Below are 15,432 nucleotides of genomic sequence, written 5' to 3'. Positions count from 1 at the left end.
ATTTTTTTTTTTGTCTTCAGTCTTGGAGTATCTATATACTGTTCACTTGTATTTTAAATATCTTTTTATTGCCTTCTTATCAGCATTAAACACCTCAGCCCTCTCCTATATGAAAAAGACTATTTCTCATCCTTCATTCTCCTTCTATTTTGTCCTTAGTTCCGAAAGCACTTGAATAATTCTATATTCCCTATCATCAATTCCTCTTATCTTCACTCTTGAAGTCACTGCACTCTGACTTCCATCTTCACTACTCCCCAGAATCTCCTCCTACTTCAGTCACTTCTTACCTCTGTGTTCCTATAATCAGAAGTCAGTTTTTTGCTTGACATCTCAAAAAAACACAAAAAACAATACGCTGTTGAGCTCTTTCTTTGACAACGATGGTAAGGAGTCTTCAGTATTCCTGCCACTTACTGGCTGATCCTTGTTGTTCTTTACAAGTTCCTCTTCTTTCTTTTTCCCCCTCTTATTTATTTACTTATGGCTGCACTGGGTCTTTTTTTCTTTTTAGATCTTAAACATGGTGCTTCCCTGATTCTTTTAGCATCCTCTTCCATATTTACCATCTGGCTCCTCAATAATCTCAATATATCTAATGATTTATAATTACTATCTGTATGAAAATTACTCTAAAATTTAGAACTGCAATTTGGACATTCCCAGGGAGTATCAGCATTATATATCCAAATGCTTATTAGACAGTCTTCATCTGAATGTATCATAGGAACTTCAGATTCAACATGGTCAATTATCAGCCTGACTTTAGACCTGCTTCTCTTCAATAAGCCTATTTTCAAAATCTTGAAAAGTCTCTTTCCCTTCACTTAGTCCAAGTCTTCAGATATAAAGAAAATTAATCCTTTTCATGATTTGTTTTAAATATTTTTATTAACCATTTTTTATTGAAGTGTAGTTAATTTACAATGTTGTGTTAGTTTCAGGTGTACAGTAAAGTGATTCTCATATATATGTGTGTATATATATATTCTTTTTCAGATTATTTTCCATTATAGGTCAAGATATTGAATATGGTTCCTTGTCTACACAACAGGTCTTTGTTTACCTGTTTTATATATAGTAGTATGTATATGTTGATCACAAACTCCTAGTTTATGCCCCCCCATCCCTTTTGGTAATAATAAGTCTATTTTCTTTTTTCTTTTTCTCATTCTCTCTCTCTTCTTTTTTTTTTAATGCACTGCTCAGCTTGCAGGATTTTAGTTCCCCTAACAGGGATGGAACCCATGCTCCCTGCAGTGGATTGAAGTCTTAACCACTGGATCACCAGGGAATTCTCATAAGTTTGTTTTCTATGTCTGTGAGTCTATTTCTGCTTTGTAAATTAGTTTATTTATATAATTTTTTTAGATTCCACATAGGTATAAGTGATTTCATATGATATGTGTCATTATCTGTGTTTCATACTTTGTTCAATGATAATTCTGAAATATGACACATATTGCTAAAAACAACACAATTTCTAGTATTTAAATCATATTAGTCTAAAATTTAAACAAAAAACTGTTATAGCAATGAACTCCTTGCATCTAAACTTTATCTCCTGGAGAAGGAAATGGCAACCCACCCCAGTATTCTTGCCTGGGGAATCCCATGGACAGAGAAGCCAGGAGGGCTATAGTCCATGGAGTCACAAAAGAGTCAGACACAACTTTATCGTTATTCAGTTGCTAAGTCGTATCTGACTCTTTGTGACCCCATGGACTGCAGCATGCCAGGCTTCCCTGTCCATCACTATCTCCTGGAGTTTGCTCACACACTCACGTCCACTGAGTTGGTGATGCCATCTAACCATCTCACCCTCTGTCACCCCCTTCTCTTCCTGCCTTCAATCTTAGTATCTAAACAACAACATGTTCCATTTAGATTGTATTCCTTTCAGTTCCAAAAGTTAGACATTTATGTATTTCAATTTGGTTAAAGTAGCAACTAATGAGGAAAATCCATCTCTAGTATTCCTTTAATTATATGTCCCAAAGTTACCAAAGCCAAAGATATTTGGACTTCATTCGTGATTTTTATCTCTTTATTACATTCTTTGTACTTCTCATTGATAAAGTTCCAAGTCCCGGACATTCTGGCTCCTATAAGTCCCAGTTCTCTCTGGTCTTGCACTACTGCTCTCTTCCAGGCACCTTCATCTCTTTTTTTGATCGCTGCAACTGACTCCTAACTGATTTCACTTCCTCAGTCTTGCTTACCCACATACAACTAGCCATACCACAAACAGAGCACTCTTTCTAAAATGTAAATCTGCTTTGATCACTTTCCTATTAGAACTCTCCCTTTTGTGCTTCATGACATCATGAAGAAAGTGAAGGGGATAAAAAAAAACCCACAGGAGACATTTTTTGCAAATCATATATCTGATAAGGGACTTGTAGCTAGAAGGTACAAAAAACAATTACAACTCAATAATAAAAAGATAATTCAATTTTAAAATGGGCAAAGGGGACTACACTGTTAGTCCAGTGGTTAAGAAACTGCCTTACAATGCTGGGGACTCAGGTTCAATCCCTGGTTGGGGAACTAAGATCCCACATGCCACAGGGCAACTAAAGCTGAGCACCTCAAGGAAAAGCCTGCATGCAGCAATGAAAACCCAGCACATTTAAAATTTTAAAAATAAAATAAATGGTCAAAGAATCTAAGCAGACACTGCTCCCATGTTGGCCAATAAACATATGAAAAGGTACTCAACAACATTAACTATCAAGGGAATTGTATTAACCCTGTATTTCTGATGCTTTGACATTTTGGGCCCTTGCTGATCCTGAAGAACTGCCCCTCCTGGGGTTAGCCAATATTTATAGATAGTAAGACATGCCTTTCATCTGCAGACTAAATAATCTACAGCCTAAACCCTCAATCATCTCCTTTATCAGATTCTTATACTCCAGGGTACTATTTCTCTGGAGGTCCCGGTCCAGGAACCAGACAAACTAGGAGCAGCCCCTTTACCCTGGGGCCTATGGAAATTATCCACCTAGCCAATCTTACTCCACCTCACCTGTTCATTCTCACAGAAATCACAGTAAAAGTTCTTGCCTACATTCCCCTCCTCGCCTGACTGAACTTGGTGGCTCCTTCTGCCATGACATGGCTTGCCCCCTCCTCTTGAGATCTCTGAGCGTTACAGCTATCTTTTCAATGACAATCTGACCTGTTGACCTTTCATACCTGAATAATAATAAACCTATGTTTTAAAACAAAAATGCAAACTGAAAACAAAATGAAATGCCTTGTCACACCCACTAGGATGGCGGTTATCAAAAAGATGGACAACAGCATATGCTGGCAAAGGTGTGAAGAAATTGGAATCCTCATACATTGCTAGTAGGAATGTAAAATGCTGCAGCTGAATGGGAAACAGCCTGGCAGTTCCTCAAAAAGTTAAACATACAGTTATGACATGACCCAGAAATCTACTCCCAAGTATGTAGAAAATATGCCCACACAAAATCTTGTACATGAATGTTTACAGCAACATTATTCACAGTAGCCAAAAAGTAGAAACAAGCCAAATGTCTATCAGCTGATAGGTAAAATGTGTATCTATGCAATGGAATATTATTCATCCATAAAAAGGAACGGGAGCTTCCCAAGGGGTGCTAGTGGTAAAGAATCTGCCTGCTAATGCAGGAGATGCGGGTTTAATCCTCGGGTCGGGAACATCCCCTGGAGGAGGACATGGCAACCCACTCCAGTATTGTTGCCTGGAGAATCCATGGACAGAGAGACTGGCAGGCTACAGTCCATAGTGTCCCAAAGAGTTGGACACGACTGAAGCAACTTAGCATGCATGCACACACTAATGGTAAGGATTTGGTGCTTTTATTATAATACTGCCATGGCCCAGGTTCAATCCCTGGTCACAGAATTGAGATCCTGCAAGCCACACTGCACTGTGTAGTCAGAAAGTAAATAAATAAAATGTTTCTTAAAAAAAAAAGAGTATTGATACATAGTGCAACATAAATGAATCTTGAAAACATGATAAGTAAAAGAAACCAGTCACAAAGTACCACATATATGATTCCATTTGCATGAAAGGCCAGAATAGGTAAATATATAGAGAGAAAAAGTAGATTGGTGGTTGCCTAGGGACAGGGAGTAAGGAGTAACAACTAAGCCTTTCTTTTTGGGGTAATATTGGAAATATTCTAAAATTGATTGTAGAAAGAAATGTACAGTTCTGTGAATATACTAAAAACCATTTGTTGAACACTTTAAATAGGTGATTTGCATGGTTTATGAATTATATTTCAATAAAGTTTTGAAAAAGGAAAACTTTTCAATAGCTTCCCACTGCCCTTAAAATAAAATCTAAATCACTAAGATTAATAGGCAATAAGGAATCTGGCTCCAGCTAATTTTTCTAATGGCATCACTCACAAGGCCTTTTCATCAGTCATTACCTTCCTCTTTTACTCTAATTCTAGCCATGCTGAATGTTTTTTGGTCATCTCCTTAAATATGTTTGATAGTTTTAAAATATGTCTACAAGATCTTTGACACTCATCCTGTTAAAAAGTTGAAGCATGCTTCTCCTCCCCTTAAATATAGAGTAGACTTAGGGACTCACTTCTAATGAGCAGAAAGTGGTAGAAGTGATTTTGCATGGCTTCTAAGACTAGGTCATTAGGCACTGTGGCCTCTTGCTCTCTTTGGGGGAAGTTGCCATATTTCAAAGATACTAAAGCAGCCCCTTGGAGAGACTCATACATAATAATGGGGAACTGAGGCCTTCTGCCAACAGCCATGTGAGTGAGCCATTTGGGAAGCAGATCCTCCAGTTAAACTTTAGTGAGCCTCCAGATGACTGCAACCCCAGCCAATATCTTAAGGTAACTTCATAAGTGACGCTGAGCCACAACTACATGATTAAGTCACTTCCAAATTCCTGACCACAGAAACTGTGAAATAATTTTTTAAAATTTGATCATTTTATTTTAGTCTGCAAAAACAAAATCAAGCCAACAAACAAACAAAAACCCTTAAAACAGGTTTTTCAAATTATGTAAATTCCTCTTTTCCAAGGAAGCAGAGGGTAGACCAGTGTAGGTTATGCCTGGGGCCACGTACATCCTGCTACAGCTGCTCGCCCTTTGTTGGGTTTGAGCCTTCTTTGAGTCATAGTCTGAATCATTTTCCTCATCTCCTTCTTCTCTTTCCTCATCTTCTTCTCTACTGTTTTATCATAATCATCGTCTTCTTCTTCTTCAGTAATTTCTCCAGTCAAGTATAATACTGATCTTGGGATTATATATTCATGTAAAAAATGATGACTTTTAAAGTGTGCAGGAAGAATAGCTTCAGCAGCAGCATCAGATCACCACTTTCAGGAACTTCAGGAGGGACAAACAAATGCGAGAAAGAATATTAGACACCGTTTTGGTTACAGTACAAACAGACCCAAGTCCCTTGCTTCTGCTTCTTGCTGCTGCTGCTAAGTCGCTTCAGTCATGTCCGACTCTGTGCGACCCCATAGACGGCAGCCCACCAGGCTCCCCCGTCCATGAGATTCTCCAGGCAAGAACACTGGAGTGGGTTGCCATTTCCTTCTCCAATGCATGAAAGTGAAAAGTGAAAGTGAAGTCGTTCAGTCCTGCCCGACTCTTAGCGACCCCATGGACTGCAGCCTACCACGCTCCTCCGTCCATGGGATTTTCCAGGCAAGAGTACTGGAGTGGGTTCTGCTTCTAGTAGTGGGTTTCAAAATGACAGTTCTTTCCTTTTTTCCAGTCTACGTGGCATCTTGAATAACCCATAATTTCTGGTCCATCCAAAGAAAAGGGATCCGAGTCATCTGGTTCTGACCTCATATTCTGTGTCTTAGTCAACACTTCACTCGTGAGATATTCACTGGGTTAAAAGTGAAATTTGAAGACGAAATACATAGGCTGGCCTGTACCTAAGGACTTCACTCGAGTACCTTGCAAGTGCTTCAGCATAGGTTTATCATTTTCCTGAAACTACCACTGAGCAAATCAACACTTAAAAAACAGTCAACCCAGCAAAAAAGACACAGATGTGTATAACAGACTTTTGGACTCAGAGGGAGAGGGTGGGATGATTTGGGAGAATGGCATTGTAACATTTATACTATCATGTAAGAATCGAATCGCCAGTCTATGTCCGACACAGGATACAGCATGCTTGGGGCTGGTGCACGGTGATGACCCAGAGAGATGTTATGGGGAGGGAGGTGGGAGGGGGGTTCATGTTTGGGAACGCATGTACACCCATGGTGGATTCATGTCAAAGTATGGCAAAACCAATACAGTATTGTAAAGTAAAATAAAGTAAAAATAAAAATTAAAAAAAAAAAAAACAGTCAACCAAAATTCAGGAATTCCCCTGAGGTCCTCTTTCTCTTTATCCTTTTTCTCATCTTCAATCTTGGCCTTTACTTTTAGCCCCTCCAAAATTTTATCTTCCTCATCTGATTTCCATTCACATTCTTCTTATGTAGGTTCATAAATGATCTCAAATGGTTTATCAGATAGAGGCTGATAGAGAACAGCATACTTTCCTTCAATATCATAAATTTCCTCACAGAATTTGGCTTCTATCTGGACACATTTAACTTGTATCTTGTTAAGATATCTCTTGTTAAGAGATAACTAATACAACATGGCATGCTACCTGTCACCTCAAAGCCAAACATCGTGAGATGTTTACTTCATTAATATCCAGTCATTCTTAGCTTTATCACTTTCAAAGTCATTTTTAACGGGCTTTTTAACTACTGATTCGTTCCCTCTGCTATTTGCTACCATAGCATACATCCATGCTGCTGCTGCTGCTAAGTCATGCCAGTTGTGTCCAACCCTGTGCAACCCCATAGATGGCAGCCCACCCAGCTCCACCATCCCTGGGATTCTCCAGGCAAGAACACTGGAGTGGGTTTCCATTTCTTTCTCCAATGCATGAAAGTGAAAAGTGAAAGTGAAATTGCCCAGTCATGTCCAACTCTTTGCGACCTCATGGACTACAGCCTACCAGGCTCCTCCATCCATGGGATTTTCCAGGTAAGAGTACTGGAGTGGGTTGCTCATTGCCTTCTCTGATACATCCATGAGTTAAACCATTTATACACCCTGACAGACTTAAGTTTAATGAAGTCCCATATGGGATCTCTCTTGTCAATATTATGTCACTAGCATCTGCCACAATGCCTGATACATGGTAAACTATAAATAAATATTTGAGGAATGAATAGTTAAATGAGTGAATGATTGGATGAAGATATATAAGGAGATAATGTAATGAGACAAAGAACCCATGTGTGCAAAAGCTGCTATGAGAGTACAGAGGAATGGCATTTAATTCACACCACTCCCTTATGGTGTGAATTTTTGGCAAGTTACTAATCTCTCTCTCTCTCTAAAGGACAGCTTCCTTATGCATAAAATTAGGATATAGCTCCTGCCTCATAGTGTTGTTGTATTTATAAACTAATACCTAGTAGAAAAAAAAATGATAATACCACTTGGGAATTTAGAAAAGAGCTTCATGAGAAATGAATATCTCAGTAGAATCTTTTTTTTTTAAGATTTATTTATTTATTGGCTGTGCTGGGTCGACATTGCTGCACTCAGGCTTTCTCTAGTTGTGGCAAGTGGGGACTACTCTTTGTTGTGGTATGCTGGCTTCTCATAGCTGTGACTTCTCTTCTTGCAAAGCACAGGCTCTAGGCTCAAGGCTTTTGGTGCTGCATGTGAGCTCAGTAGTTGTGGCACATGAGCTTAGTTGCTCTGCAGTATGTGAGATCTTCCCAAACCAGGGATGGAACCAATATCCCTTGCATTACAAGGAGGATTCTTAACTACCGGACCAGCAGGGAAGGCCCTGGGTAGAGTCTTAAAGCATGAAAAGCAGAAACAGTTTCAGAGGTTAGAAGTAGCAAAGTGCATGTAGAAACCTCCATGCAATTCAGTATCACCAGAGTATAAAATGCAATGAAGGGAAGTGGCAGAATGTGAGGCTAGAGATGGGAGGTAGGGCTAGTAACATGGAAGACTTCCTATGTTATATTATGCTTTGGGAATTCTGAAAAAAATTAGGACCATTGAAAGAGAGTGGTTATATTTGCATTCTGAATATACTATTCCAATTAACTTTAAAATCAATAACCTTCACACCCACTGAAATGCCTATAATAAAAAAGATGGACAATAATAAGTGTTGACAAGGATTCAGAGAAATCGAAACCAGCATGCATTCCCACTGAGAATGTGCAATAGGCAGCTGCTTTGGAAAGCAAGCAAGCAGGTCCTCAAAAAGTTATCAGAGTTACACATGGTCCAGCTGTTCTACTCCCAGGAATTCACCCCAGAGAAATGAAAACAATCCATCCTCTCAAAAACATGTACATGAACATTGGTAGCAACATTATTCATAACAGACAAAAAGTAGAAACAACCCAACATCCAGAAGTGAAGAATGGATAGATAAAATGTGGTACAGCCATATAATGGAATCACAAAATTCGCCCAAAAAAGAAAGGAAATAATTTGTGCTCCAACATAGATGAACCTTGAAAACATTATGCTAAATGAAAGAAGCCAGGTATAAAAGGCTACATGTTATGATTTAATTTATAAGTAAAATTTAAAATAAGAGATAAAATGTAGATTAGTGGTTGATAGGACTTTTTCTAGGTTAGGGTGGAATAGGGAGTGACTGCTACTGCATAAGGAATTTCTTTTCCAGAATACAAAAATGTTCTGAACTTAGATTATGGTGACGGTTGAACAATTCTGTGATTATACTAAAACCATTGTATACTTGGAATGGGTGAATTTTATGGTAATGTGAATGATATCTCAAAATATGTCTTTTTATTAAAAAGCCAATACTCTTTCCAACCTATTATTTTGTTACCTGGCTATTACTATTATTATTATATTATAGGTTTCTCTTATATAAATGTGACAAAACATATATGCTATGAAAGTCATACATTTTGTTTTACAATACTGCCTTTTGTAGCATTAAATTTTTATTTCTTTAAAATTTCCAATAAAGAAATAGTTTTAAGAGTTCCTAATCACATACTTAAACTTTACTATTATTTCTATCATATTGAAATTGTATCATTTCCAGGGCACATTGCAACTATAAGGAACATTGGAGGTGGATTTTCCTTGTATAGTTGGTACTTTAAACCAAACCTAAAATATATAAATTAATGATCTGGGAGCAAAAGAAATAGTCTTAAAGGAATATAAATATATGTTATTGTTTTGAGTTGAGAAAAAACATAAATTTTCTTTATGTGAGAAATTATTTGCTATAGCGCAGGGAATATAGTCAATATTTTATAATAACTATGAGTATATTCTTTAAGAATTGTGAAATTTATATAATATTGTAAATCAACTATACTCCCTACCAAAAGTAAAAAAAAGAGTTCTTTGCTACAAAAAAAAATCACCATATAATTTTTTTTCCCCACTTAAGGTTATCTTACACCACAAATCCTGAAAGATAGTTTCTGACTTTCAACAAAAGGGAGATGACTGCAAAGATTCCTGCCCTCTGATGTGTATGCCTTGTATATAATCCCCTCCCCTTGAGTGTGGACCCAGTGAATATGACAGAGTATTATTCCTGTGATTAGATTACTAATCTGTGGCCTTTTGGTTAAACCAACAAAAAGATTATATTTGGTGTGTGTGTGTGTGACTCTTTGTGACCTTATGGACTGTGGCCCTCGAGGCTCCTCTGTCCATGGGATTCTCCAGGCAAGAATACTGGAGTGGGCTGCCATGCCCTCTTCCATGGTATCTCCCCAACCCAGGGATCAAACCTGTGTCTCCTGGGTCTGCTACTTTGGCAATGCACAACACCTTGATTTCAGCCTGCTAAGGCCTTGACCAGTTCAGTTCAGTGGCTCAGTCCTGTCCAACTCTTTGCAATCCCATGGACTGCAGCACGCCAGGCTTCCCTGTCCATTACCAACTCCTGGAGCTTACTCAAACTCATGTCCATTGAGTTGGTGATGCCATCCAACCATCTCCTTCTCTGTCGTCCCCTTCTCCTCTCACCTTCCATCTTTCCCAGCATCAGGGTCTTTTCAAATGAGTTCAGCTCTTCACATCAGGTGGCCAAAGTACTGAAATTTTAGCTTCAGCATCAGTCCTTCCAATGAATATTCAGGACTGATTTCCTTTAGGATGGACTGGTTGGATCTCCTTGCAGTCCAAGGGACTCTCAAGAGTCTTCTCCAATACCACAATTCAAAAGCATCAGTTCTGGTCAAGCATCAAGGACCCAGCAAACTCAGACAAGACTCCTAACCCATGTGTGTTGTTTTAAACTACAAGTTTGTGATAATTTTTTATGCAGCAATACAACTAATATAGAGGAGATAAGACACGAGCCACCTCTTCCCTTATATTCTCTCTTTCTCTTTTTTCAGTCGTGGTATTCAACATCTTACCCTGCTTTCTTTTTTTTTTTCAGCCATGCGGCATGCAAGATCCTAGTTTCCTGACCAGGGATCAAACTCTTCCCCACTGCAAAGGAAGCACAGAGTCCTAACTACTGGACCACCAGGAAATTCCCTGCCATCCTATCCATTTTTAAGAGTGCAGTTCAGTAGTAAGTTTATTCACATTGTCGTTATACAGATCTCCAGAACTTTTTCATCTTGCAATTCTGAAACTCTATTCCCATTAAACAACTCCCCTTTTCCTCTCCTCAGCCTCTAATAACCACCATTCTACCTTCTGTTTCTATGAATTTGACTACTTTGGATACCTCATTCAAGTGACTGCTGCTGCTGCTGCTGCTAAGTCACTTCAGTCGTGACCAACTCTGTGTGACCCCATAGATGGCAGCCCACCAGGCTCCCCTGTCCCTAGGATTCTCCAGGCAAGAACACTGGAGTGGGTTGCCATGTCCTTCTCCAATGCGTGAAAGTGAAAAGTGAAAGTGAAGTTGCTCAGTCGTGTCCGACTCTCAGCGACCCCATGGACTGCAGCCCACCAGGCTCCTCCGTCCCCGAGATTGTGCAGGCAGGAATACTGGAGCGGGGTGCCATTGCCTTCTCCCCGTTCAAGTGGAATCATACAATACTTGTCTTTTTGCAACTAGCACATTTCAACTAGCAAATTCCTCAGGTTTCACCCATGTTGTAGTGTGTGACAGGATTTCTTTCCTTTTTAAGGCTAAATATTTTATTGTGCATATGAGACAGCAGAGAGCAAGGCATAACCTTTAAAAGAATGACAGAACCGGAGGACATGACATAAACTGGTTAGAACCAACTAAGTCCAAGATGGCAGGTGAGTCGACTTCCACTAGACCTTGAGCCTCAGTATACATTCATTGTAACACATCAGGATACTAAATGACACACCCACAGGTGTCATGACAGTTCCAAGGCCACCATAAAAGGTCAAAGAGTAGGTGGTGGCCCAATTCTTGGAAATCCCCACCCCTTCCCTAACATAGCTAGAATACTCCTCCCCATCTCTATAAAAACTGATGAACCATACCCTGGTGCTTTCTGAGATGGCCACACTCCATCTATGGAGTGTGTATATCTCCCTGAATAGACTTTCTTTCACTTTACTGTGGTTCAATCTTGAATTCTTTTCTATTCTCAAAGCCAAGAACCCACACTTGACAGAGGTCCCAGGGACTTGACCATCCTCTTGTGCCCCACTTTCTTTCCTGCAACATACCCACCACATTTTGTTTATGTATCCATCTGTCGATAAACATTTAGTTTGCTTCCACCTCTTGACTACTGTAAATAATGGTGCAGTGAACATAGGTATGTAAATATCTCTATGAGATCCTGTTTTCAATTCTTTTGGATATATACCCAGAAGTTGGATTGCTGCATTATACAGTAGTTCTATTTTTAATTTTTTGAGAAACTACCATTATTTTCCACGACAGGTGTACCACTTTATATTCCCAGCAATAGCACAGTGTTCAAATCTGTCCACATCTTCCCTAACGCTTTTTACTTTCTGGGGAGTTTGTTGCCTCTTTTGCTTTTTTGGGTGCCACATTCCTCAGCCTGTAGGATCCTAGCTGCCTAACCAGGTAGGAATCCCATGCTCCCCGCAGTGGAAGCAGAGTCCTAACCACTGAACTGCCAGAGAATTCCTATTTTCTGTTTTGTTAATAATGGCCATCCTAATGGGTGTGAAGTGATATCTTAGTCTTGTTTTGATTTGTATTTCCCTGGATTAGAGATGTTGAGACTCTCTTCATGTGTGTGTTGCTTATTTTATATCACCTTTGGAGAAAGGTCTGTTCAAATCCTTCACCCGTTTTTAAATAAATAGCTAATTTATTTATTTGGCTGTGCCAGGTCTTAGTTTGGGCACCCAGGATCTTTAATCTTCATTTCAGCATGTGGGATCTAGGTCCCTAACCAGGATCAAACCCAGGCCTCCTGCATTGGGAGTGCAGAGTCTTAGCCACTGGACTACCAGGGAAGTCCCCTCTGCCCATTTTTTAATCAAGTTAGATTCTTTATTGTTGAATTGTAGGAGTTCTTTATGGAGTCTGAATATTAACCCCTTGTCAGATATGTGATTTACAAATATTATCTTTCATTTAGAAAGTTGTCTTTTTACTCCATTGACTGTGTCCTTTGAGGCATAAAAGTTTTAGTCTGAAGTAGTCCCATTTGTTTTGGAGAATGAAATGGCAACGCACTCCAGTGTTTTTGCCTGAGAAACTCCATGGAAGGGGAGCCTGGCAAGCTGCAGTACATGGGGTCGCAAAATTGGACACAACTTAGAAACTAAACCACCATCATCCAGTCCCATTTGTTTATTTTGCCTTTATTGCTCGTGTTTTTGCTGTCATATCCAAGAGACCACTCATTCCCAAGTCCAATGTCATGAAAACTGACTCTCAAATCCCAAGAACATTCTCCAGAGATTCCCTAGCAGGCCAGTGGTTAGGACTCCACGCTTTCACTGACGTGGCCCAGGTTAAGTCCCTAGTTGGGGAACTAAGATCCTGCAAGCCACTCAGCATGACAAAAAAAAGAGAAACCACACACACACACACACACACACACACACACACACACACACAAAATGCTCTCCAGATTCAGATTTTTCAAACTACCTGTGATGAAAGCCAAGTTTGTTCTTTCCAATCCAATACTTTCGTAAAATAAAATAAAAAATTACTAGAAGGTGAATTTAAAAAGAACGAAGACATCAAAAATGCAAGCTGATATTTTTATAAATAAATGAAACAAATTATCCCGTCAAATTGCCATAAAAGTTTCTAAACGCTTGTCCTCAATTTCCATGATTATCTGGACACATACAGGTAATACTAGCTCAAGAATTCACTCCAGTCCACAGTGCACACTCTGAGACTTTGAGTAGCACTTCTCTAGATCTTCCTCAACGGTATGATATGGCAAATAAAGTGAAATAGCCACTGTGTCTTTATGTAGCCATAGTGCCTCTATCGCTTATACACAGAGCATCCCCAAATAGTTAAGATTTCCTGTACATGCACAAGGGCAAGAATGCCTTCAACCTGACCAATCTTCACTGTGACAATGTACAGTGGTCTAAACGACTCCCCTCCATCACCAAAGTTAGTCAAAACAAGAACTCAAAAGAATAAAGAAAAGTGACTCTCACTGTATCCTAGTTCCCTGTAGCAGCCCAAACACCTTTATCCTCCATCCCCCACTTAGCCAACCAAAATCCTACAATTAGCAAAGAAGGATCCTTTTCTGTGTGTAAAACGTGTAGAACTACTCAAAGAATTTTTACTTCTTTTACTTTATCTCAAGGTTTTAGGAGAGAAATCAACACAAGAGGTTAGAGGAAATGCTTCTGACCCTGTTAATGTCACATCATCTCAGTCAGAACAGCTGTGGAATTCACTATTGTGGCAGTGCCACACCTGTCCTTTTTGCAACATGTGTCAATAGAGTTCAGCCATCTCTAATGTACTGGGAGAAAGTCAGTTTGACCCAATCCTGTATTTCCTAGAAAGAGACCAACACTTGCTATGAACAGACTCAGGAATATCTGCAAGGAGAACACGTTCTTACAAAGGCAAAGCAATTGGAAGTGTTACTGTGGAATCTGTCCTAAAGCTGAAAGATGGCACAAGAATAGGCTACTTTTACTTGGATTGTATGCTTATTTGTAGTGGCTTATGGGGGTGAGGGTGGGGCTTCCCAGGTGGCTCTAATGGTGAAGAATCCACCTGCCAAGGCAAGAGATGAAAGAGGCATGGGTTCGATCCCTGGTCTGGAAGATCCCCTAGAGTAGGAAATGGCGACCCATTCCAGTATTCTTGCCTGGAAAAATTCCATAGACAGAGGAGCCTGCTGGGCTATGGTCCTCCATGGGGTCGCAAAGAGTCAGACATGACTGAGGGACTGAGCGCACACACACATGGGGGCAAGGGTACCTGAGGAAGAATGTGATATTCCTCTGGGGTCAGGATTTAAGGTGGAGCAAGTAAGTCACTCCTCTAGGGGGTAAAATGTAAGTGGTGCCCAGAAAACTCAGTAATCAAGATGAATACTATTTAATATAATACTTAAAAAATAAAACCTGGTGCGAAAACTCCCATTTAAAAAAACAACAAAATACCACATTGTTAAAGATAGGATCAATATTACTGATTTACTCTTGTTTCAGGCACCAGTATAGATAGGCATATCACTGCTTGGCACTACCACTGAACAAAGATTACCTGAAGACAGAGCGGCTTTTCGAAAACTATTTCTTTTTGGTTTTTCTCTTTTGTTTTTGTTTCTCAAGAAAATCTGGATAGTCATGATCAAAGCAACTTCTTGGAAGTCACCTCCACAATTCCCAGGATTAAGATAGCTGATCATTGACCTTTCTAACCCCTTCTTTTGAAAGTCTCCTACAGAGAATCCCCTGGTGGTCCAGTGCCTGGGACTCTGTGCTTTCACTGCAGAGGCCCCAGTGTCAGTCTTTGATGGGGGCACTAAGTTCCCGCAAGCCACGCACTGGGGCCAAAAAAGAAAAACCAGAAATATAAACCTCATCTTCAATAAAACTAGGAAATATTTGTATCCCCAACATAGACAAAAAGCAGGTGGAATGGTCAGCAGAATTTTGAAGACTACTCTCAAGAAGCAAGAGTACCTCGGGAAAGATTGAAACCTGTAGTACCCTGGAAGGTAGTGGTAGGAATAGGGCATTGAAAGCAGTGAGCGGTGTCTGAAAAGACTGGAAAAGTAGCGGTACAAGCCTCACTCAGTCAGTTAGGACCACCCCTCCCCCACGGCCGCAGTACTTTCTGGGTGGGAGGAGGCTTTCTGGGGAGCAACAGGCGGGAAGAGGGCAGAGGTGAGGATTTAATGAAAATGAAAGTCTGCATTCTGAACTGAGATTCCCCAGTCCTCTTACCTCACTCAGT

The 15,432-nt window shown here is 39.8% G+C and overlaps 1 pseudogene; it reads right to left on the bottom strand.

Annotated features, from left to right (window-relative positions):
- Positions 1–15,432, bottom strand: part of LOC138081809 (nucleosome assembly protein 1-like 1) — a 51,851-nt pseudogene that overhangs the window by 15,464 nt on the left and 20,955 nt on the right.

This window comes from Capricornis sumatraensis, chromosome 7 (genome assembly GCF_032405125.1).
Source record: "Capricornis sumatraensis isolate serow.1 chromosome 7, serow.2, whole genome shotgun sequence".
Lineage (NCBI taxonomy): Eukaryota > Metazoa > Chordata > Mammalia > Artiodactyla > Bovidae > Capricornis > Capricornis sumatraensis.
The sequence above is the reverse complement of the archived record's forward strand: the minus strand, read 5'-3'. Positions and strand labels throughout refer to the sequence as shown.